The 25,412-nt window shown below is 45.3% G+C and overlaps 1 protein-coding gene and 1 long non-coding RNA gene across 2 annotated transcripts in view; both read left to right on the top strand.

Annotated features, from left to right (window-relative positions):
- Positions 1 to 25,412, top strand: part of hdx (highly divergent homeobox) — a 350,307-nt gene that overhangs the window by 244,181 nt on the left and 80,714 nt on the right. The gene's annotated exons all lie outside the window — the stretch shown is intronic.
- On the top strand, positions 20,333 to 22,465 carry LOC134032896 (uncharacterized). Its single transcript, XR_009932059.1, has 3 exons — positions 20,333 to 20,442; positions 20,691 to 20,753; positions 21,402 to 22,465. It is a non-coding gene; the product is annotated as an uncharacterized LOC134032896 (long non-coding RNA).

Genomic DNA, 25,412 nt, shown 5'->3' with positions numbered 1-25,412 from the left:
AAAATACGAATTATTTCAACCATGTGGCGACAGGCCTTTTAACTACAGCTGTGAACTGTGTGTGGTAAATTGTCCATATTCTATAAATACCTAAGAGAACACCAAAATGTACATATCCCCCCTAGTTATTTGTTGTTGCCCTTTAATTTTCCTCACACAACTACCATTAGTCTCTCACATTGGTACGAAAACTATGTTTGTGTGTGTGTGTCGGTGTGCCAATTCAAATTAATTAGCCAAAAAGGTTCTTGTGTGAGTGGCTATGGGGGCTCTCCTGAGGTATGGTTCTGATAGAGTTCTCAGAGCCCAGCGGAACTCCAGAGAAACATCAGTCTCAAAGCCTGATCAAGCCTCATCCCTTCTTCTCTCATTTTCCTCCTCCTGCTCTCTCTTTTCCCCCTCCTCCTCTCCTCAGAGCTTCGTGCATGAGCACTGCTAGGGCTTGAAGTGCAGAACGCAGTCTGCAGGGTCTGGCAAAACTAACTACACTTGAAACAACATGACCCCAGCCCACCACCAGCTGTAGGTAGGTAGGTAGATAGGTAGGTACTGTAAGTAGGTAAGTAAGTAAAACGGTAGGTCGGCAGGCAAGGCCGGCAATGTTTGAATTGAATTGATGGATGAAAGATAGTCCATACCGACATACATACAGATAGAAAGATAAAATTGATGGATGGGTTTGAAAGATCCTTTTCCTTGGATGTGTGATCGATCCTGCAGTATGTGTCCCTATAGCGATCCTTCTATCCTTTTATTCATTTCCGTAGCATTTCATGAAAACCCTTCCATTCCTGGTAAAGCTCAACATTGTAGCACCTAACCTTGATATCTTTTTACAGCTCCTTTCCACAGACGTAGGTCTCCAGGTCTCACTGAAAGTTGACCAAAGAGGCTGCTTAGTACAAACCAATTCAGAGAGTTTGTCAGGTATATTGTTGGTTAATATAACCAAAAAAAAGGTATGCCATAACCTACCACAATAATTTTTCTGCTGGGCAGAATAAGCTTATGATATCGATCAACTGTCTCTAATTTCCCTAGTAAAGATAAAATCCTTTTAGAAAATATTGAGACATTTTTATAATTATAGTGGTTATTTTACAGTAATAGAGGCCTCTCAGGACATGCTTTCACAGATGTTTAAGGGCTGTCAGGTATGAAGACTGCTCCATTGTGGTCACAGAAGAGGTAAACACCCCTCTTGTTGCCGACGAGGCAAAGTTGCAGAGGGAAGCATACAATAATGCGTCAAGTCAAGACCCAACGTTTGAGAAGTGTATCGACGTATGGATCTCACTTTCCTTTCAGGTATTGGGGAGGGGTGGGGGAGGCAGTCGCGAGGGAGGGGATGCTGTGTTCAGGTCCACAGGGAGCTGGGAGCGAGCAGGGTGGGGGGGGCAAGAGCCGGCCGACATTATGCGACAAGGAGACAGAGGCTTAGCATATATTGAGTGTTTATGCAGGGAATTGAAAATGCCGAGCACCTTTGGTTAAACCCACTGACTGTTAAGTTGTTAGGCTTAACAGAAAAGCACCCCAATGCAAACAACACGTGCCTGAGCTTTGTAGGTCCTGGAAAGCTGTTTGCATGGGCGTTTTTACTGTTCTTATACAGTGTCAACATGTTGTTTTTATAGAATGTTATGTCGCGGAAGACTCAAGATGTCGGCTGAACTGTGTCTGTATGAAAATATGTGGTATCCAGAGGGATAGAGATACATGGTGCGAGCGTGTGTGTGTACACCTGCTGGTCCGTAGATGAGAGATAATGAGTGGATGAGGTGAGCGCTTGAGGAGACTGAGGATATCGTTGTTTGTCTTCGTAAGGGCAATGCACACATCAGGGGGAATGGGCCAGAGAGACGTCGTGGATTAGGGCAGAGCTCTACCCTGATACAGAACCCGAAGGCGCTCCCCCTGCGTCTCTCCTCCTCTCCTCCTCTCCTCACCCCTTCTCTCACTTCACTACTCTTCTCTTCTCTTTTCTTTTTCTCTCTCTTCTCCTCTCCACTCCTCTCCTCTCCTCCCTCACCCTCCCCCCCTCCCCTCACCTCTCCACTCCTCCTCAACCTCTCCTCCCCCTCACCCTCTCTCACTCCCTCCTCCCTCCCTCCCCTCCCCACTCCCTCCCCCTCCCTCCTCTCCTCTCCTCTCCTCTCCTCTCCTCCCCTCCCTCCCCTCCCTCCCTCCCTCCCATCACCTACCCTCCCTCCCTCCCTCCCTACCTACCTACCTACCTACCTCCCTCCCTCCCTCCCCTCACCCTCTCCTCTCCTCCCCTCCCCTCCACCCCTCCCCTCCCCTCTCCTCCTCCTCCCCCTCCCCTCTCCTCTCCTCCCCTCCCCTCCCTCCCCTCCCTCTCCTCCATACACACTACCCATGCCTCCGGAGAGCCACCACACACTGACCAAGGTCCAACAAAATATTAACAAGTAAACAGGTCCATTTGATTTATTTTTTAAAGAAGTAGGGGTAAAGGTATTGACTTAGAGATGATCAAATTCACATTCATGCGGACATCACACACAGTACTGAGAAGACCTTCAATTATTCCTTTATAGTGGTCTGTGCAGAATGACAATGGAAAAAAGGTAATATTACAAAGATGTGGAGGACAGAGGTGTGTCTCTATGAATGTAGGACAGAACATTCAAGTGTGATGTAGAGGAGTGGCAATCTCACCTCGTATTGTGTCAGCATCAAACACCCATGTTCTGATGCAAGGACACAGTGACACGATCCACATTCACACCTACCCGTCCCTATCACCAATGCTCTGCTTCAACATCACACCCGTATGTCAACACACCACACATACACACACACACGCACACACACATCATGCATGCACGCACTCAGGCACTCAAGCACGTGCACATGCGAAAGCACACACCCTCGACCTTGCATGCAAACTGCCTCGGACCCAACACATACACACAAACACACTCCCACACGCCCTCTCTAACACACACCGACACAGTCTCGCAAGGAGAGCTGCTCTGAGCGCCTCCTGAGCGCTGTAACCCACATGAAGCCCATGGTAGCTGTGGTGCTAGTGGCCTACAGGCCAGGGGCCGGCCTCCTGCCGAGCTAACACGCTGGAGCTCAGCCATTACAACCAGCTGCATTGATTCACACATCATCTCCCATCACACCCAGTCCTCCAACAGGGCTCCCACAGCATCTTGGTCGAGTCGATTGTATTCTACTCGGTTGCACAATGTGGGGACATGAACCTTTGCTTTTGAACCATCTTCAAATATTTACCCCATGCAGTTCTTCTAAATGCTATTGTGGGGTAGATGTTTTTTACATACCTGCTCACACGCATGCACACATGCATGTGCTGTACACACACATACACTATCTCTTATTTTACAAATACACACGTACATACAACTTCTCTCAAACAGACACACACACATACACACACACACACACACGTACACACACACAGACACATACACACACATAAACACACGCTCACAAACAGAGGCTGGGCCGGAGAATCAATTAGATACTGCTTTGTTTCTGCTGAGGGTATTAGCAGTCAGCACAAATATCATTATCACTTTGTCATCATACCATAGCTAAAATTATGCAAATAGTTACAGAGACAAAAGTAAACATTTTGTACTCTCAACAGTTATTCATAAGTTTCTCCTTTGTTATTAGTTTCATCTCAAGTCTTTGATTTCCTTTTTTTTATGACGATGAAATATTCATTACATTCTGTTTGTGTGCTCAGCTTTCACGTTTCACATTCATAAATAGGAACATGAAAAGCCAAGGTTTCTCATGAAGTCAATACAGAGACAGAGACTGTATTTGAATACAGAGAGGAACCCTAAAAGGTCTAAGTGTTGTGTTCTCAAGAGAAGATCAGAGGGGACTTTTTCTGCCCCAGTCGATCCTGTGCCGTGCCGTGCTGGTCAGAAGTTTGGATCTCCAGGAGACTGAGTAGAAATCCATATGTGTCTCCAGCCGATCATTGATATTCCTCTGCCTCTCCTCTCCTCCTCTTCTTGTCCTCTCTTCTTGTCTCCTCTCATCCTCCTTCATCCTGCTTTCCTCTCTGCTCATCCTCCCTTTCCCTGTTTCACGTTCTCTTGCTCTTTCTGTGTCTCTCTCCCGTCCTCTCCTCTCTGCTCCTCTGTGGCTCATCCATTCTCCCTTTCCCCACAGGCTGGGTCACAAAATCCAATAACCTGCAGGATTCACACTTCCCCTCTCCAGCTTTCAGCATCCCTTCTTCCTCCTCCCACCCTTCTGTACGTCTACGCCTCCGCTTGCCCCTACATCCATCTCTCTCTTCCTCCTTCCCTCCACCACTCTCTCCCCACCCCCTCCCCAGGCTGCCGCTGTGGTGTTTGGTGGATAATCTGTTTCCTGTTGGCTTTGCCCCTCGGGTCAGTTATCATTTCGATCTAAAAACATGAAGAATATTCACCTACGGGGACGACCACACCATAATAGTCGCCTGGCTTGGCTCACTCCCAATTTTTGACCTTTTCACCGCCGGACGATCACAACAAAGACAGTCCGAATTATACTTTTCTTTTCCAAAAGAGCTTGTGGAGTTTTTCAAATGTAACATTTAACATCATGTGTTTATGCTATTGCTGGAACTAGGTTTATATGTTTACTGTGACTTCCACAGAGTTGGCTCAGTCTGCATCCTCTGAGACCGTGTTGTAAACCCCATCGTGCCGCAGGGAGCTGTAGATTCAATGATGGCGGCTGATGTTTCCCTGGAACTCAGTTTGTCTGGGACCTTACTGTTCCCAAATCAATACCCAAACCCCAAACTGGCATAGCATACTAACACCCTTGTGACGGTGACATAAAACATGCAACAAAATTGATGTGCTGTTTAATGCAGAGATAAAGTCACACCTGGACTTTCCCGATTCTGGCGTAGGCACTGCGAGGGAAGGGAGGTGGATAGCTGACCTGGCTGTGCCCCTCTCTCTCTCTCTCTCTCTCTCTCTCTCTCTCTTTTTTCTTTCTTTTTCTCTCCCTTTTTCTCTCTCACTCACTCTCGCTTGCTCTCTCTTTCTTTCTCACTCACTCACTTACTCTCTCTATCTCTCTCTGGAACAGGTCTTAGTGGGCTCCCTTTCAATACCACATTGATGAGCAGACGTAGTCTAGCTGACCTGTTGTACGGGGGATGGAAGAGAGCTGGCAATCCGATATGAGAACCATGCATCACCATACCGTAGCCCTTGTCACTGCTGACTTTGTGAAAGAAGTTGTATTCTGTGTCAGTCAGCCCTTTCAGCCGCTAAGTACCTTGGGGAAGACCACAGTTCTCCTCATCTCTAATGCCCCTTCTTTCCTCTCTCTTTCTTTCTCTCTCTCTCTCTCTCTCTCTCTCTCTCTCTCTCTCTCTCTCTCTCTCTCTCTCTCTCTCTCTCTCTCTCTCTCTCTCTCTCTCTCTCTCTCTCTCTTTCTCTCTCTCTCAATCTCTCTCTCTTTCTGTTCCCTTGGATGTAATGATGCGAGGTGAGGCCATTTCTGGAGATAGTGAACTGAAGAGTTTTGAAAGTAGCAAATCTGCACCCAACTTTCCCCCTATTTCATCCTTTCATCTTCAGCATGGAAACTTAGAATCCCCCCACACCCACACACAAAGAGGAATGGGGGTTGCAATTTTAGAGCCAATTTGTGACTAAAAACTCCCAGAGAAGATAATGATAATCATTATTATTGCTCGAAACGCTTGTTCTGAGTCGGAAAGCAATAAAGTTGGTTCTGAGCCACTTTGGCACCATGCATGAACCCGTCCAAGCTGTTCTACGAACACCCAATGAGAATTCACAATCAGGTAGAAGAACTGACACGCAGCTAGAAATACACAGTTCACTCATGTCAGCCTTTTGGCTCTCTGCTCTTCTCCCCTGCTACCTCCCTCTCTCCTCTCTACTAAAGCCTCTGTCTCCCCTCTTCTCCTACTCCTCCCTCTCTCCCCTCTTGCTCTGTAGCCTCTCTCTAATGATCCCTGTCCTCCCTTCTTCCCTCTCTGTTTTCTCTCCCTCTCTCTGTGCCACAGTATTGAAGAAGAAACTGTAATCAAAGCTTGTCTGACTCTATGTCATCAAGGGAAGACAGGGATCCCAGTAATACCGAGCTCTGATACAAGATCAATCTGGTCTCGGCCGTGCCACTGATGTGTACTAATCAGTTTTCTGTCCCAGGTAGCACAATGGCAGCTTGAGCAGCACGCCATATTTGTCATGACAGAAGTGAGTCCCTAGATCTCAGCGCATCATCCTTTTTATATAAATGCTGTGAAAACCAGTGAGAGATTGGTTTATGATAAATACATGTGATTTAACTGGCATCAAAGCTAAGCTTCAGTTGACTGATTGTTTTGTTTGTGAGTGGGGCACAGCAAAAAAAGGGTTTCGCGAGCAGGAGAACATTCAACAAATAATGAGGGTCGATTTAGGTCTGAATATTTACCTTACATTTCACTGGTGACGTTCATTAACCAGGTATCCGTGGTTCTAAGAGACACCTTGGCCTCAAGATCAGGTCAGCGTTCTAACAGGGGTGGAAGAAACACAACACACAACCCCATCTGGAAAAGTGATGGAAGAAACCATAGGGGGCACGATGAAGGGAGACAGACAGAGATGGAGGAAGATAGAGGGATGTGGTTTGGAATTTAAATCCCAATGGGATGCACATCCACAGACAGGGTGGTTGTGGGTGTGTTGCCCTCTGAGGATTACTTACTGGACGGGACCTAAATGTCCAACACATGTCATGACTCATGACTCTGCTCTGGATAACCTTCATACTCCTTTCTGAGGCTGAGCGGATAGGCTGGCAAGGTGGCTTAGACGTGAGGGTGTGGGCGGGGGTTGGGGTAGGCAAGGGGACATCAGAGACAGGTTAAAGGGGGGAGGGGGGACTCTGGGAATTATTAAACGATATGGGGTGTGGGTCAGGTCTTGCCTTCTTTTCTTGCCTCTCTCCGTCTCTCTCTCTCTTTTGCCTTCTCTGCTGCTTCTCTTGCCTCTCTCGATCTCAACTGGTAAACCTTGAGGAATCTCATGGAAGAACGACCAAGGTTCAGCAAGGTAGAGCGATAGAAGTATGAGGGGTCAAACCTGAATCGCTGATAGCTCTTCTCCTCTCTTTGCTTGGTCTCCAGCTACTGAGAGAACTCAAAGCTACAATTGCAACGTGAGAGCGGTCATATACCTTTCTATAAGGTTTCTCTCTCATTTTCCTCTCTCTCTCTTTGCTTCTCTCTCAATCACCCCTAGGCCATCCATACCACACAGGACTACCCGGGGGAACCCAGAGGTTCTCCTCAATGAGCCCCAGAGTGGCGCTCGGTGCAAGGCCACAACCCACCCATCGGTACCCCACCACCACCACTTCATGGATCCTAATCTCTCCTAATTTACTCCTTAGGGCTTTGAGACGCACACATAAGTGAGCTATTTTATTTTTTAACAATTGCACACACGTCATGAACACACACAGACCCTCGTGAATGCACACACATAAACAAATACATTCACACAAATGCATATAGCTTAGACTTGGTGGACTTTCATGTACTTTTTCTCTAGTAAAAACACACAGACAGTGTTTATGTAGAGTGAGTGTTGGCAGTGGGGGTTGTTTCAGTGTAAACTATGGGGGGCATGAGTTGAAAGCAGCCTACTCTAAGGTGCCTCTCTTCATGTAGCTACCTGACACAAACACACGCCCACACAACGCAAATATTTATTTTGAGTTTCTTCACCCAGGTCTAATTTATGATTGATTTATGTCGAGCTGTTGTGCATTTCAGAATTACTAAGCAATTCTTTTGGAGGCTGGGAGTGTGGGAAATGAACAGAATACATTACAGGTGAGTGGTGGTGCTCTGTGCTGGCCCGCGGAGCTGCACAACCCAGGCTGCTGCTGTTGTTGTCTATTTGCATATCCCCCAAATCCGGTCTTTGTCACTGTTCATTCCAGTTCTGCCTAAGATCATCACAAAAGAAATCGTTATAATGTACATGTGCCTAGCTGACACTCTACAGCCTTGTCTCTGTGTGTGTGTGTGTGTGTGTTTATAGATCCCTTATACCCTATTTGCATGTCCCATTAGATGATTTCCATAGACCTACATTTTATCGGTGCCCTACCTAGACACCTTTTGTAGTGCGTGTGTGCGTGTGTGTGCGTGCACGCATTAGTGTGACTGAAGACTGTTCAGCCTAAACTTCCTAATGAGGGGCTTGATGTTTCTAGATAATTGTCTCCTTACAGAGTTTGCCTGGCTTCACCGTCTGAGAAATGAGTCAAACTCAAACTGCTGGAGAGTTGTGGATCTGTACTGTGAACAGGGAGGATGGTCAAATATACTTCCCTTCCCCTTGTCAGAGGCAATTTTCAAAGAGTTGCGTGTTCTGTAAGTCTGTGTGACTATGTGTCACCTGACAGCATAGTGGAGAGTGTCAGCTCTCTAACTGGCAGGGGCAGTGTTCTGTCCTGGATTCTCCCAGAGACACTAAAATCATCGTTAACTACCTCGTCCACTAGGAGAGACAGCATGCACACAGTGGTGTCAGCTCCATCAGTTTGTAGGCAGGGGAGTTTTGTCAACAAGCTATCAAGATTTGTCTGTGTCATTCAAACTTAAAAAAAATGAAAAGATCTCTCTCCTCTCCTCTCTAGTATTTTTAGCAATTCACTTTCTCCTTTCCTGACTGCCCCCGCATCCTGGTCTCTCAACCCCTCTTCTCTCCTCCCCTCCTCTTTCCCCTCTTTTCCTCTTCTCTCCCGGGATTGTGAATCATTTGGTGCAGAGAATCATGGATAATGGCAGCTCTCTATAACTGGCCTATCTCTCCATCTCATCAGTCCTGACCTTCAGGACTCGTCTCTGAGTGCTGCAGGTAATGGCACGGCTTCAGTGCCCCGTTTCTGGATGAGATGGAAACATGCCCATACTTGGTAAAGGCTATAATCAAGCCCTATTTGCATGTGGGGTGGATTACAGCCAATAGCATGGCTTACAACAGCAGACATCTGCATTGTATTGTTTTCAGATTATAAATGCGTATTAGTTTAGAGTTCTCTTTTCTCCCCTGAATAAGGTCACATTTTGGTTCTTGAAAGGCATTTTGTGGTAAAACCCCAGAAGGGTTGGACTGAGGGTATATTTGATACACAATACAATTGTTATCACTCAGTGCCATTATTGTCTCTGTTGACTGTGGAGGAGGAGGGAATGTGGGCCAGGACCAGACTTGGTCTTCTCTCTGTAGAATCCATTGTCTGTGATGATACTTTCCACCCAGCCTACACAAGCCAAAGTCCCAATGGGAGGGAAGCAATCTACACCCACACATTTGTTTCTTGAAGGACTCCCTGTATCTGATGAGCGCTCGGTCACACATGCAAATGCACATGACACACAAACTTACGCACATGCACATGTGCAAACACTAATTTGTTTCAGGACGGGTGTATAATCATGTCCTCTGTGCTTTGGGACAGTGGGTCTCAATGGGACAGTGGGTCTGAATGGGAGAGTCTCTGTGAAAGGGTTCTCTGTGTGTTTTCCCATATAGAGATAACATACCTGGCTGCCACATGTGACAGTGATCAAATACTGCAGTGTGTGTGAAACCACCCACTTTTACTCTATGTAGGTCAGCCCCACAAAATCAATGCTTGCATCCTTTCTGTGGTGTGGCTAATATTGAGAGATACATTTAAAAGATGGTGTAAGCAAGAGATGGATTTTTTTGCATAAAGAGTGCAGTGGCTCACAGGTACAGTATACATCGAAAATATGGCGCTATGATAATGTGCCCTGTTTGACAGGCAAGCAAGAGCAAGAGCATTTGTCTTGAATAATATGGCATGGTACTACATACATACTGATGGTATGGTCCTTAGTTAGGTACATGTTTTAGTGTTCTACTGTGGAGGAGTTTCTTTTTGGTAAACATTAAAAAAAACTAAAACATTTCTACTACCAAAGGAGTCTGGGGATGTGTGGACAGAAATCCTGTATTCCGATGTTTGTCACAAAATAAATAAGGAAATTGAATAAAGTGGGAGTCTAAATAGACAATGCATTGGAAATGCATCACAAAATGCTTTGTATTTTATGTATATTTCTCCATAATAGAAGACAAAATATATAGCTATCTATCCCTGATCAGTTTGTATTCTATCTATTTGACAGACTACCACACCTTATCTACACCACTTACATGTATTTTCTCTCCTCTTCCCACTCCAGTAGATGGACCATAATGGTGTATATGTATGGGTGTTTTTTATGCTTTGGCCACTCTATTTATCAAGGTGCCACCTCTAATGGCTGCTAAATTAACCATGTGTTCCGGGGAGCGTGCCTGTGAAGATCAATCTGGTGCTGGCAGGAGGTGTGTGTGGTCTCCTCCCAACGACCTCCACCCTGACCTTACCCTGTGTGGGGGACCACACATACACACAAACACACAGGGACGCGCAAACGTTCGACAGCCAAGAACACACTGCAATACAGGTGTTTGGTGCAGTCAGGTGAAAGGATGGACACACACACTCTGATAACATCGTTTTCAGTGCCTCACTTAAGACAATATTGCATCATAGCAGAACACAGCCAGCCGTGGCGACAAAAAAGTACGGTCTTTAGATTTGGGGGAGATCTCTATCTACTTGTTCAGACACTGTGTCCTGTGGGGATTGCTTATCTGCTCTGATGCTTCATCTGTCCACCTGTCCCTCACTCCCATCCAGGATGCACAGACAGAAACGAGGGTTAGATAGCCTGGAAGGTTCAGAGAGATGGAGGGAGGGATAGCAAAACGCATAGCGGTGGAGAGAAGGGGAGTAGGAGAGGGACGTGAGGTTGGAGCGGAGGTGGAGGTGTGGAGAGATTGTCTCTGATAGGCAGGGGACAGACAGGGGACACAGGGTCACGTGTTCATTGGGATAAGCCGGTCGGCAGAGTTATCAGACAGGTTCTTAGATGGACAGGAGAGAAGGAAGGAGGGAGAGAGAGAGAGAGAGAGAGAGAGAGAGAGAGAGGGACATTAGGGGATGTAACATTAAGGGTGGAGAACAGTGATACCCTGGTGCTGAGAAGAGAAGAGATGAGATGAAATTAGAGAGGGGGGGGGGGTGAAGGAGAGATGAGAAGAAGAGAGGACTCCGACAGATGAAGATAAAGCACCCTGTACTACCTGGAATCACACTCACGGCTGGAGCTCTGCTGGGAGGACAGGCGGTCAACCACGTGGTAACCAATCAGATGGAGTGGATAAGCAAGAGTGTGTGTGTGTGTGTGTGTGGTGTGTGTGTGTGTGGGGGGGGGGTGGGGTAGATATATGCTGCTGCTGGTAGAAGATAAAAACGTATTTCGTATTCCCCTTTAGGAATTCTCTTTAGAGCATGGTCTACATCAAAATGTTGTTCATGTTTTAACCTTTTGACATGGTATTATGTTTCATACAACCGGAAACCAAACAAACGAGTGACCTTCAATGACTTAATAACAGCAAAGTGACAATGACATCAACCCATTCACACACACCGTTTCCCCCTCCGTGTCATTTCAGTCTCTGGGATTACCAGTAAATGTATGGTAATCTCACGGATCTCTCCTTTAATCCCGCCCATTAACTAAAGCGAGCTTGTGAGCACCGAGTTGGCCCCCCGCCCGTTCGCCGCTCGGTCAGCTCATTACACCGTCAGGGTGGGCAGAGCCTCATCAGGGCCAATTAGCCGGCTCCAAACGAAGAACTGCATGGTTGAGTTTGACCTAACATTGTTCTCCCTCCAGTACATGGCACTCTGCTCTCACACAATCAAACTGATGGTGGGTGATGTTTAAGATTGGTTAGGTCCGTAATCATGGGCTAAAGAGATCTGGAGGGAACCAGGAGAGTTCAGCCTTGTGGCTATGGTGGTTCAGATGCACTTGACTTTTGCTGGTCTTCAATAGAAAAGGGAGTGGATATTTTTTTCTCCAGTCTGGAGAGAAATTCCTGCAGTGAGTGGAGCTTTTGTGATGTAGCATTGTGCATTTTAGCCTAAGGGTCGTATCAGAAATGTGGCGGAGACTTCAGAACATTCGTTTATATCTTCGAAGGCCTTGCTAACTTTGAGTTGAAAAAGTTGAAAAGACGCTACTTACACAAGTTAAGCTTATCTTTGGAGACAGTGTGGCTTTACTTAAAGGACAGTAAACAGATCTTCACAGCACCAGTGTGGGTTGGAAGACTCAGACTCTTCACCATTTATAGTAGTATTTGACATGAAACAGATGAACCGGTGAATCACGGACTTTGTGTTTCTTTACACCTTTTCTCCTGAAACTGAAAGGTAACAAACAAATAGTTAATCAATAAGCTGAGTCAAGGTGATGACACTAAGGCAAATATTGACCAAACAGCACAGTCACAGACAAAACAACAGGTTGAACTTGGAAGTAGTGGAACTGCAGGGTTTTTGATTGTGGTGGATTCATCAGGATAATGATGAGTGACATGCAGAATGACCAATAGCATCTGGACACTGGGATGGTTTCTGGTATGAATACAGAGAGCCAGTGGAGGGGAAACAAACATACACACCAGACAACATACTGTATGTCTGTAAGTCAGAAAGTCATTAACATTACATGGTTCAAAGTAAAAACATTTGGGATCAACTAGTTACTAACAGGAGGAGAAGAGAGGAGGAGGAGAGAGGAGAAGGAGAGGAGGAGAGAGGTGGAGAAGAGAGAAGGAGAAGAGAGGAGGAGAAGAGAGGAGGAGAAGAGAGGAGAAGAGAGAAGGAGAAGAGAGGAGGAGAAGAGAGGAGGAGAAGAGAGGAGGAGAAGAGAGAAGGAGAAGAGAGAAGGAGAAGAGAGGAGGAGAAGAGAGGAGGAGAAGAGAGGAGGAGAAGAGAGGAGGAGAAGAGAGAAGGAGAAGAGAGAAGGAGAAGAGAGGAGGAGAAGAGAGGAGGAGAAGAGAGGAGGAGAAGAGAGAAGGAGAAGAGAGGAGGAGAAGAGAGGAGGAGAAGAGAGGAGGAGAAGAGGTCTCAGCTGCAGGCTAGCATACCCTATTCCATGTGAAGAGGAATCTAGTTGTTGACCCCCCCTAGGCTTCCTTCTATAAGGAGCCCTCTCACCTTCCAGAGCCCTCTCTCTCTCTCTCTCTCTCTCTTTCTCTCTCTCTCTCTGTGTGTGTGTCTCTCTCTCTCTGTGTTTCTCTCTCTGTGTCTCTCTCTGTCTCTCTCTCTCTGTCTCTCTCTCTCTCTCTCTCTCTCTCTCTCTCTCTCTCTCTCTCTCTCTCTCTCTCTCTCTCTCTCTCTCTCTCTCTCTCTCTCTCTGGCTGTACACTTGTAGTAGAAGAAACAGAACATTATGTTCTAGCAGATCATGTGTGCTTCTTAACATTAGCTTGGTAATTGGACATTTGGGCAGTTGACAAATGGGAGATATTAGCGTCCCAGAAGATTATGGAACATATTCACAACACATTAAAAAACGTGCGCCGCTTGAATGAGGTCAGCAGGTGCATCTTTTCTTTCTTTGTTATGTTTCAAAGAGAGTTCCAAAGTTACGTTCCACCAACCATTGCACCCCGAAAACAACACAGACCTCGCTTGACCACATGCCCCTCCCACACGCTCCTTATGTCCACCCCCATCTCGAATGTGTTGGACGGCGACCACAATGTAAACCCTCGCTGCCTTGAAACTCCTCACTGCAAATCAAGTCACAATGTCAATACTGGTCCTAAACGCCAACCAACCAAGTTGTGTCTGTATCCGTATTAATGGGTGATGGCATACCCCTATCAGTTTTAATGAAGTCTGTCTTTTCCACCGTGCTTTTCTTTTAATCTCCTATTGACGTCCAGGGCCGACCTTGCGATCATTCCTAATAAGTCATCTTTATGGAGGTGGCAAATAAAGTTGTAACTACAGCAGCCGAAAGGCCCCACCGAGCCTGGTCGGCTTGTAAAAATGATGAAAAAAAAGTAATAGCCTTCTCTTTATCCCAGATGGAGAAAAAGAAAACCAGTTTACAGCCGACTATCGAGCGAAAATTGTGTGAAATAGAGGTGTCGTTCTCTCTTCTTCTGTTTGGATAAATACGCCGTGTTTTAAATCTCAGGGCCCTTGTGCTTTACAATAGTGTGTGTTACTGTGTGTGCATGTGTCACTGTGTGTGCGTGCATGTGTTTGTGTGGGGATGTGTGTGTGTTACTGTGTGTTTGTGTTTGTGTGCATGTGTTTCTAGTTGTAGCAGTTTGCAGTCAGTGTGAATGGCAGGTGCATCCTGGACCATCTGCGGTGCTCCATCTCCCCTCTGAAACCCAGGCTTTCAGCAGCCCAACATCTGTGTGTTCAATGTGCCGCAGTCCGTCCATTGTGACTGCAAAGTACAGGAGGGGCACAGTGGTACCACAGGTGATTAAACACATACTGTGGTGTTTACAGTAAACAGGTGTGTGATCCGCTCCCTACACAGCTCATTACCTGGTGATGTACAGTTTGGGTTTGGTCTCTGCTTTTGAGTTTTAATGATTTTTTCCTCAGTTTGGATTTCACGATTCTGGCTGGATAAAATGCTAAGCTGAATTAGGATGAATAAACTAATGTAGGTGCACCCCTATGTGTATTTTGGATAAGTGTGTGGGGGTGTGGGGGTGTGTGCGTGCGTGTGTGACCATGCAAACCAGTGAGTGTGTGTGTGTGCAAAGATCAGTGTGTACATCTAACAAGAGTGTGTGTTGAATGTGTGTCAATCTGTGTATCTCAGTGCGTAAGAGTCCTTTCAGTCCAGTGGGGGACTGTTAGACAGATGGGTGCTCTCCTCTGAGCCCTAATGGTGTGTGCAGAGTATACATACATTCCCTGTCTGAATGTGAATGTGACTGAGCCTGACAGAGCTTCACAGTTTATAGCAGGTGACAGATAGAAACGCTTTGTGAAAAGGACAAACCAGTGCTGCTTTTTTGAGCTAATGCTGGCTTTTAACAGCAGGGAGAACAAAAGAGATACGAAGACAAATTATAATGGAGATGAAGGACAAAATGATGTCTAATGTGTCGTGATGGAGTTCATGTGGAACAGTATGATGTGTAGCCAGAGAAGGAGACAGGTGGGTTTGGAAAGTGTGTGAGTATGCCTGTGTGTGTGTGTGTGTGTGTGTGTGCGTGTGTGTGTGTGTGTGTGTGTGTGTGTGTATGTGTGTGAATGCATGCATGTACGACTCTTCTGGTACCTGTCAAATTTGAATGCTTGTGTATGTGAGAATGTGTGCGTGTTCATGTGAGTGTTGACTCAGGAAGTAAAACTTCCTCCTCAGCATCTTCTCTCCGGCGACCAATTAGCTTTGACATTAAAAAAGTTTAAATAAGTCTCACAAGTGTATTTGCATATTTCACATTTGCATGGTTTTCATTCTGGCATCATTTCCTCTGGCTCCTAGGCATTGTTTTGTTGTTGGTGTCACACCTGGAAGGGACTCAATATTTCTGTCAACTTCTTCCAAAGCTTCTTTCCAGGGACCACATAAGTAATGTTTACTGAATGATCAATGGTTTAATGTTTAATGAATGATCTGGTTCCAACAAGTGTTTTGTGTGTTTGGCATAAAACACCTCAACACAATTGGCCACTCTGGGACTGTAGATTTGTGGAAAGAATGGATATAATTTTAGGGTGTCTGTGTGTGTGGATTGGGGGGTGATAGATCTCCTGTGCAGGTTTTGACCTTTGCAAAGACAGTATGCATGTGTACATGTGCGTGCTATATGTGTGTGACGCGTGTAGCTGCTTGTTTTCAGACGTGGGACGTGGGACTTCCAGTGGAAGGATCCTCCCCTGAGCACCACGGTAATTCCCCCGCCCTCAGATCCGTCAAGACCGCACCATTTCCCCAGATCAATCGGCTCAGAGACCACCTGAATTATTAATGCCCACATTCCACTTTTTTGTACTGATGGGAAAATCATTGGAGACGGATTCCTTTTCTACCCCTCGATGAATTTGTCGGTTGTTTAAGGTGTCAATATTATTGCCAAGTATTGCTACTGTGGAAGAAGAAGACTGATTGGGATCCCTGACGTTGTTATCTCTGACCTTGATGCACCTGTTTGACATGGAACGCTCCAATACATATTCATGGGAACAGTCCAGGATGCATTCTCTGGACGTACCGTTTCTCAGACTGTCAGCCGAAACTAAATTGCCACCAGAGATGATATTCTACAAGACCCTCTATGTACTATATATCTTGGTATTCAGGTTGGACCAGAAGAACCATGCAATGATGTGCAAGACCGACACATCATGAGACAAACTATACATAGAGAAATTCTGGATGTTTCTGTGCCGGCTGGCATTTCAAAGCACACCACGCGCCGAGCATGAAATAATAGCAGAGAGAATCCTCTAAATTACTTATTAACATTAACTTCTAATGAAGCTGAGGCTTACGGAGGTTTACACTGCTCTAAGTCCACGTTTCATTTCAAATTAATTAAACTTTGGGTTTAATTTGTGGTCTTTAGAGGCTAAATGAAAGCGAAGGATTCCCTAGTACAGTCCCAGGAAAGCCCTCTCTCTGGGGAGAGGAATGAAGCTGTTACACGTCAGAGGGGCCACTGGAACGCTCCCTGGTTGATTGACAGGTTCTGTCAGTTTGACCCCTCCCACAGGACAGAGAGAATAGAGATTAGTTAACCAGGGGAGGTCTAAGTGATTTGTGATCTTATACCTTTCTTTATTTTGATCTTTCCCTTTGACCAAAGGGAAATAAAACAAGTTAATTTCTTGCTGGCATATCCTTTACATATCAGGGATTATGAGCACATCCCAAAAGGCAAGGACACTCATTTACACTATTAAGACACAGCCCACTCCACTGCCCCTGTTTTTACTGCAGTGAACCTCACTAATATACTTACATAAAAATCTGCAGATATGATGAAAACCAATTGGGCAGAGGAGGATGCGAGGAGGAGGGGAGGCTAAGCTGTGAGTGATGTGGTTGTGTTGTGTGGATGCAGAAGCACCATGATCCCTCCCTAAGGTCTTGTGGTTGTGCGCAAATGTAATTTGCAAGTGATTTGGAGCAGCTAATCACATGCAAAGTCTGGTGTGTGTGTTTAGTGTTTAGAGTGTGTCTGCAAGTGTGAGTGTGTGTCTGTGTGTGTGTTTGTATTTGTGGGTGTATCTGCAGCATGTAGGAGAGGCAACGGAACGCAGTTTGCAACCCTATCCCTACACAACCCACCCCAGCACACCAGACCAATAACACAACCGCAGTAGTCCCCCTGGGCCCCATCAATGTCTGCAGCGGGCAACAAATAGCTTTTACCGGCCAGCCCTTCGCTTCAGAGGCCAACGGGACGTGAGGCTCCCGTTAGATAAACACACGGCCTTGTTCAATCTGCTCCCTTATTAAGCCAATCACCATCTCATTTATAGCACCTCAGAGAACACCCAATCAGGGAGTTACTGTGATACTGAAAGTGACATGAGTACAGTGATGCAGTAGGGTTTTTTGTTTTAAGGGTTGGGTTAAGGGTAATAGTTAAGGTTAGTATTCAGGGTTAATACTGTACATTCGCCGTTTTGGGGGGGTTTTGAGCTTGGATCCGTGGTGTGGGAAAGGCCTTTAAATTGCAGTGGATTTTCAGTCTGAAAAAGTAGCCTGTATTTATTGTGTGGAAATCTTAGCTTGCTGTCTATATGGACGGTAGGCTGAGCTTTGCTCGAATCAGACCTTGAGCTTCTCAAACTTGAGCTTGTCAAACCCAGCCGATTGTCTCTAACCGAATGTCCACTTAAGAGTTTATAAGGGTTCATACACACAATGGTCTCACACTGTAAAGCGCATTCTGCCGTGGCTAGACCTTCAGAGAAGCTCCACATTCTAATCAAGTCATTCAGATCTTATAAGGATGGTGGATGTTTATTTTATTACATCTGCAACTCTGAATTGAAACATTTCAGATCCACAGCAGTTGTTTATGAAGTTCTTAGTTACTGTATATTATGAAGCTCGAATAGAGTTCTTGCCTTGATTCAAGAGAAGTTTGAATGATATGTGACCAACACTGTTGCCAATGTCAGCCAGGGTCACAATTCTGTCAGAAAGGCCAATAACGTATGTGACAAATGTCAGAGTTTCTCTTTTTGTCTTGAACCTCTATGGATTTATTGATTTCTTCTTTCTTTCCGCCTTTTTGTTCACCTGGGCACTTTTCTAAGCTCAATGTCCTCCACTGACTGAGTAGATTTCTGGGGGTCAGCAGCATTCATTTTTACACCTTCATTTCTCTCCCATCTTTATGTGAACCCTCTTCTCCCTTTTCAGAGCAGGGAGTCCAGTTGTTTTGTCATCCCCGTTTATCTCTCTATCTTAACATCTCCCTCTTTCAGCCTCGTTCCCCGTCGTCTGCCGGACTTTCTGTTTTTTTGAAGGTCTCAATCTGAAGGCCAATCTCCCCAGCCCTCTCCATTGAAGGACTATGGGAAGGACTACGAAAATAATTGCAGACTGGTCTCCTCAGCCCTGTCTGAGAGCTTTTTACATTTGAAGAGAACACTACCTATCTTCTGACACACCAACTATCACCATCAGTTGTGAAGGCAGTGTTACATAATAATGATGCTACCGACTCCTCAATGCTCCACAGCTGACTCTTTCCTATAGTACTTGAGTACTGCAAGTGTCAATTACTCATCACATATGAGTACATTTCACATATGTGTGAAATGTGTTGTTTTCCCTGTCACCCACCCTACTTGGCAAATGAATCATGTCTAAAGAGGATGTTTCAAAACTTTTACTATGATGTAGTAACCCAACACCATCAAAAGAAAATCAAACGATGTACTAATGCCGGCTGTGAAACAGGTAGAGGAAGCCAGACCACACTTATGAAAGAGCGGCGATGTGTGTCCCTGGACGACGTGAATTTTACTCTTCTAATTAAGTCTTCACATGTCTATAATGAACAGCAGTATACCACTTGGGTAGAAGGAGACACTCTGATCCTGGAGTTGGGTTGTCTTAGAGAAAGCAGGATGATTTTCTGGTGACAGTGTGTGAGTGTGTGTGCGTGCGGCTGTGCGTGCATGTTTGTGTGAACTAAGGCTATGATAGCTATTTAACATTCACTAATTAACCCAGAATAAATCAGGACAGCACAGTAAATATTTGTCACCTGGGGGAAAGTGAGGGGACAGAGATGGTCTCGGCAGTACCATAGTGCAGCTTCATGATGGGAGATGTGTGTGTGTGTGTGTGCGTGTGTCTGTGTGCGTGTGTCTGTGTGTGTGTGTGACTTGGCCTGTCTGTGCCAGTTGTGTGTGTTTGTGTGTGTGTGTGTGTGTGAGAGGGCACTGCGGTAGAGGCCAGCTGAGCAGCTGTTGGTATAGTTTGATGGGTCTGTGGAGAGCTGCCTCTGTCTTTTCATGGGCACCAGTAAAGGGCTGGGCTCCCCGTGGCAGGTGGTGGCTGCCCATCCTCTCCACCCTCCAGAGACAGCAGAGCCCAGCATCTTCAGTAGCCATGCTCCTTGAAACACCCCCTTACTCTATCTGGCAACCCTAGCTAATGAACGGAGGAATTAATGAATTATCCTACTAGACAGCAGCAGCATACAGCTGCTAAATGGACAGCAGCTCATACAAATGCACTTTAATGCCTAGTCTGCTACAGACAGGTCACTGTCTTTACAGCACATGTGTCTACAGGGTAGGATAGCCTACTTGTGTGATTGAGAGGGGTGTGTTGAAAAAAACAACTGACTGACTTGAATACATATTTTATGACATTTCAGACAGGTTACACAAACCTGACAAAAAAAGTTGCCTTAACCTCTACGGTGTCAAGAACTGAGAAGCACTCGTTTTTATCTGCGGAAATGTCAGGTTGTGGTCACCGCGGCTCCAGTAAAACATGTTTGTTAAGAGTTACAGTTACTATGGCAACGACACTCTGCTTCTGGCGCCAACCTCAGCCCGCGTCTGTCGGAGACGGGGAGAGATGATATTCTGATATTTGTGCTGCCAATGCCAAGAGACGCCCACGCTGCCTTCCTAACCTCGGAACAGTCAGCACTGCCTCTCTTTCCTCCGCTCTCTCTCTATGTAGGCTACTTGTTTCTGTTTCTCTGTCATTTTCATCCAGGATTGGGTTTGGGCCTATGTTGTACCAACTACAACACTTTACACGCAAAGATTTTCATTACTGCCTGGCATTTATTTTTCTGTTTCTCCCTACAGGTTCAATAATCCTTAGAGTAAGAGTTTTGAAGCCAATTCCACCCAAGTAGGCCTACAGCACTCGTGCTTTCAAAAGTTTCCTTTGGAGAAATAGCTGTTTTGTAAGACCAACACATTCTGTCAGGCACATCTATTGACCACAAAGTTGAGTTGCTCCTCTCTCCCCAATCTATTGTACGTATTGCCCTAGACAATGAATAGTCCTTGAAGTGCTCCGATAATAACATCAATTTACATTTAAATGTGCGTAGCTCTGAAAAACCTACATTACAGAATATTTTTAGTAGACAAATCATGAATAATTGATGAGTAAGAGTAACACTATCAGGCTGTCTGGGTATTATCAGGAGACAAGCAGTCGATGTTAGTTTTCAAAAACCACAGGCTTTGTTATTCAAATCAGCGCTATTGTACTTCCTCAGCCGCTCTGATTGAAGGACCGCGCGAAGGAGGCAGGAGCGTCCACTGTTACACTCAGCATCAAGGTATGTCTGAGAGAAAGTCCGACAAAAAATTAAATAAGAATAAAACAATTGTCACAACAAACGCGGGAGATATAATGAGTTCTAACTGTGTCAAGCTACCCTATAGTCTGTAGTCTTACCGACTGACTCCAAAATAGATCACGTTTGGTGACCAAAATAAGCCGGCAGTGCAGCAGGAAGTTCGTCCTTGTTGCTCTTTGGTGTGCTTTGTACAATTGTCCAATTCTCCTCGTTCTCTGTCATTATGTAATTAGCACTATTGTGGGATTCTAAATGGCTTGTTTGTTTGTTTGTTTTGTGTGGGTGGTTGGTTGGGTGTGTGTGTAGTCTGTCAAGAGTGTGGGGAGCTGGAACAGAGGGCATGGTGTGGGCATGGTGTGTGGGCATGGTGTGAGATGCGGGCTAGCAGTAGGCTGGCTAATAGAGAGTGAGAGAGAGAGAGAGAGAGAGAGAGAGAAAGATAGAGGGGGGAAGTTGAACAGCTGACCTCTGCGGGAGATTTGCTGTGACAGTGCTCAGTGACACGTGGAGCTCCTTGCACCCCACTCCACCACCTCCTCCACCATCCCCAGACGCTGTAATAATACCCAATTATACTGCCGGCTAATTGGAATGGCTCTTTGTTTTTCTTTCTGCTATTTCTAAAAGCTGACAGCAACAACTCATGGAGGGATCGATGGAGGATTACCAGGCTCATGGAGCTGCATAGAGAAGAGAGCTCAGACTGGGCCTGATGCTCTCATTAAACCTTGTCCTGATCTCTGCCTCAGTCCTGCCTCATCCCTCAACCTCAACCCTGCCTCACACTCAATCTCAACCCTCCCTCAGACTCAACCCTGCCTCAGCCTCAGTCCTGCCTCAGCCTCAGCCCTGCCTCAGCCTCAGCCCTGCCTCAACCTTAGCCTTGATCCTGCCTCTATCCTCTGCTCAGTCCCATGCCAGCTTCTCGGCCGGGGGAAAGAGGGGTGAAAGAAGCAGAGCGAGAAAAAATTAGAAAGTGAAGGAGAGCTACAGTAGAGACAGAAAGGTGAGAGGGAGATAGAGAGAGAAAGGCAAACAAGTGTGGAAACTTTTACCTCCCCCTCAGGACCTGGCCTCTGCAGGACTCTTATAAATGGGCATTGTTTCCCAGTAAAGCATACTGCAACTGTTTACAGTTCCACATAAAGGATGGCTTTATTCCTGCCAGGGGAAACGCTGCGACAAGATCATTTGAATAGCTATAGGGTCTCACTGCAAAGCCATAAACATTTACTAGGGGGTTGACACAGGGAATGGAGAATGAGGCATGTGACCTCTGTGTGATGCCTCCCGACTCCAGATAATGACAGGAACCCCAAAGCAGATTACAGCTAACTCAGAGAAACCCAGAGATGGAGAGAAAGAGAGGAAAGATGCGGAAAGAGAGAGGTGGGAGAGATGGACAAGGATGGGGAAGGGGCAAAAAGGAAAGAAGGAAGATAATGAGATGGACATGATGAAGAGCACCACAGAGGAGACGTAAGCGTAAAGAGGAAGGGGGAGAGAACAGCGAGAGAGTGCAGAGATCCAGCTCTTTGATGTCCCCTTTGAGCTGTTCCACAATGAAATGGCTGTGTCTTATTTTTATGTTTTATCACAAGAGCCGTGTGCTGAAGCGGGCCCACTAGACCAGGCAGACAGGAAGGCCATTAGACAGCGATATGAGCTGGACAGGGTAGCTAGCTAGGAGACCTGTGTGCTGCATGTGGTTCTGGTATTATGTTTGAGTACAAGGGCATAGGTTTGGTTTGAACATGGGTGGGGAGTGGGGGCAAAAATATTTGAATCACTCTGTATGTTAATACTACACCTGCTCTGCCACTAATTGTTTACGTTTCAGTGGTCTCTTGACAAGTTTGTATGGGTATCTTCAGGGGTGTTTGTGGTAAAATGGCAGTTAAACACTGTGTTACAAAAATAACCTCAACCCTAGAAAGCCCCTACCCTCCTCATAGCACTCTCTCATTAGTGTACAACCTGCTGGATTTTAATACTTTATAAAAGCATAGTGTTGTAACTAAATGTATTACCTTGTTAAAGTAAGTAACTAATATTAACTTAAGGTACAGTGTAACCAAAACTTCCAATTGGAAAATCTGTCTGTTCCAGAAAGATATTTTGGCCTTAATCAAACTAAAGTCTACAAGAGAAAATGTTAAGTGAGGAAATGTTTTATTATAATACTGGAGACTGAAAGACTTGATGCAGTGTGTGGGCAGTAGGTATACCCAGCCCAAGGTGAACAATGTAAAGAAAGTGTGTTTCGACCCAACAATGTGATCTTTAGAACAGAACCATTAATGTGGAGGGTTTTCATAATTGCTCCTAATGTACTGCATTGTCCTCTAACCCATTCAGATGTATATTATAATAACTGTGCTCTCTCTCTCTATTTATCTCTCTCTTTCTCTCTTTGCCTCTCCTTTCTGTGTCTCTTCATTCTCTCTTATCCATTTTTGTAACTCTCTCTCTTTCCCTCTCCCGCCCTTCCTGCCATCAAGCTGTTGTTTTTTTATTTTGCTTGCTATTCTGCTCGTTTCCAGGGATGTTTCCAGTGGAACCAATGATTAACAATTATGCCAGTGCATCTAATTAATGCTGGCTAATTATCAGGTTGAGAAGCTGACAGTGAATGGGAAGGATGCACAGATTGTAGGGCTAGAAACAATCGAGGGAGAAGGAGGAAGGCAGGAGAGGAGCGAGAGAAAGATAGAGATAGAGATAGATAGAAGAAAAAGAGGGTGAAAGAAAGAGAGAGCCAGATACCGAATTGAACATGATCATTTTTAATTGGCATGTTCTGTTTCTCTCTGCTGACCCTGAAAAGCACAGAGCAGACTTTGCATAAATCTGTAGGTGGTGAATTATAAACAGACTCTCCCCGGCTTATCTCATTTGTTGATTATGTGTCTGTAAACCAACACATGATTAAGGATTATTTTACCCTCTCTTTGCAGTACTACCCCTCATACTCTCTTAATAGCAACCTTAGCACATAAAGTGACCGGATAAAATTGCTAATTTTCCCTAACATGTTGTTTAAAAGAGTCATCTGTGTTTTATCAGATTCGATTAGATAAACTATATTATCAATTACTGAAAATGTGGTTTTGGATTCACCAGGTCCCATAGTGTTTAAATATAGCTGCCACAGTGACACATTGGCATGGTGTGTGTTTGTATGTGTATGTGGTGAGGGGGGGCACGGGGTTGACGATTTGCGCTCATCTACAATGACAGCTTCTACAGTGCAGCCCGCTGAAAACGAGCAACACACAAAAAAGCTTTACGATTGTATTCCAAGTCACAGGGTAAAATAAGACCCCCCCCCCCCCCCCGGTGACAAGCACATAATGATGCTGTGTGAGCGTGCTCATTTACTAATTTGCATATGTGACATCTCTGTCAGAGGTTTATGACTGCCGACGTTTTTATACCTACAGTCCTCCTGTAACGATGCCATAACAGTGTCCAAACAAGACAACAACCCATATTTTAAGGAAACTTGCTTTTGTTTCCCATTCAAATGAGCCCATATAAAGGCACCCAAGGCAGGGGGGACATTGTGTTTTGGGAATTACAGCCAAATAGTAATTATTCTTACACACGTCGCTGCGCACTGATTTAGAGAGCACTTTCTCAGATGGCTTGTTGTTTCTATCTCTCCTGTGTAGGGAGACTGAGGAGGAGAGGCTGTGCTGTGTCTGAGCCCCGGGATACAGAGCTGTAACGCGGCCTTCATATCTCACAGAGAGCACAGAAGTGAGAGAGTGAGAAAGAGAGAGAGACCTCTGAGGCCCTCAGGTAAAGAGCTCTTTATAGAGTGCCAGTCTCCTATTTGTGTCAAATCATACCTCATACCACAAGGGAAGTTGACACAGGGCACAGTTTATTAGAACAACAAACCTTGCAAAGAGAAGAGAAAATAGAGCTTCTATGATATTTTGGAGATTCTGTGAGAGATTGACCGATTCTCTGACAAATTAATCGACACATTAGCTCAGATCTGTGTTTATAAAAGTGAGCTACAGCAGGAAAAGAGCGTGTTTGCAGTTAGGAGCTCTCCCAGCTTGAACTAATATGCCTAATATGACACTGTGAGATAGAGATGGCTGCTATCTTGGACAGGTCTTTCAGGTCAAAAAGATAAATAAGATTCAATAAGGTCAATAAGAGTACGATATCAGTACGGTTTGAATAAAGTTTAAATAAAGAGGGAATACTGTTGAGGAGCAGGTGGGCTAGTATGACAGGATGGAACTAACTGCTGTTTGTCAGTCAGATGTCTCAGTGGCTGTGTGAATGCTAACTTCGCAGCCTTTGTTTTAGCAGGTGTGTTTGTAGCAGGTTTCAGGCAGAGACAACCTTTTGTGTTGGTATCATCTGTTGTTCTAGTTTAACAAGTTTTTATATGAAATGCTAAACCTTGCATCTTGTGAGCATTTTTTTTCTTCTTTTTTTAAGTTCTTTGACACAAACTCATACACCTTGAAATGTGGCCTTCCAGTTGTTTTTATACACAAACAACAGGCATTCCTGTCAGTAGGAACCTACAACCTAGTGCCAGAGAAGAAAAAAAAGTAGCAAGATATGGGCAAGAGGTATTATAATTTTACACATTTCCTGTTTTACAAAAAC

Source organism: Osmerus eperlanus, chromosome 13, assembly GCF_963692335.1.
Source record: "Osmerus eperlanus chromosome 13, fOsmEpe2.1, whole genome shotgun sequence".
Taxonomy (NCBI): domain Eukaryota; kingdom Metazoa; phylum Chordata; class Actinopteri; order Osmeriformes; family Osmeridae; genus Osmerus; species Osmerus eperlanus.
This window is presented reverse-complemented; position numbering and strand designations above follow the sequence as displayed.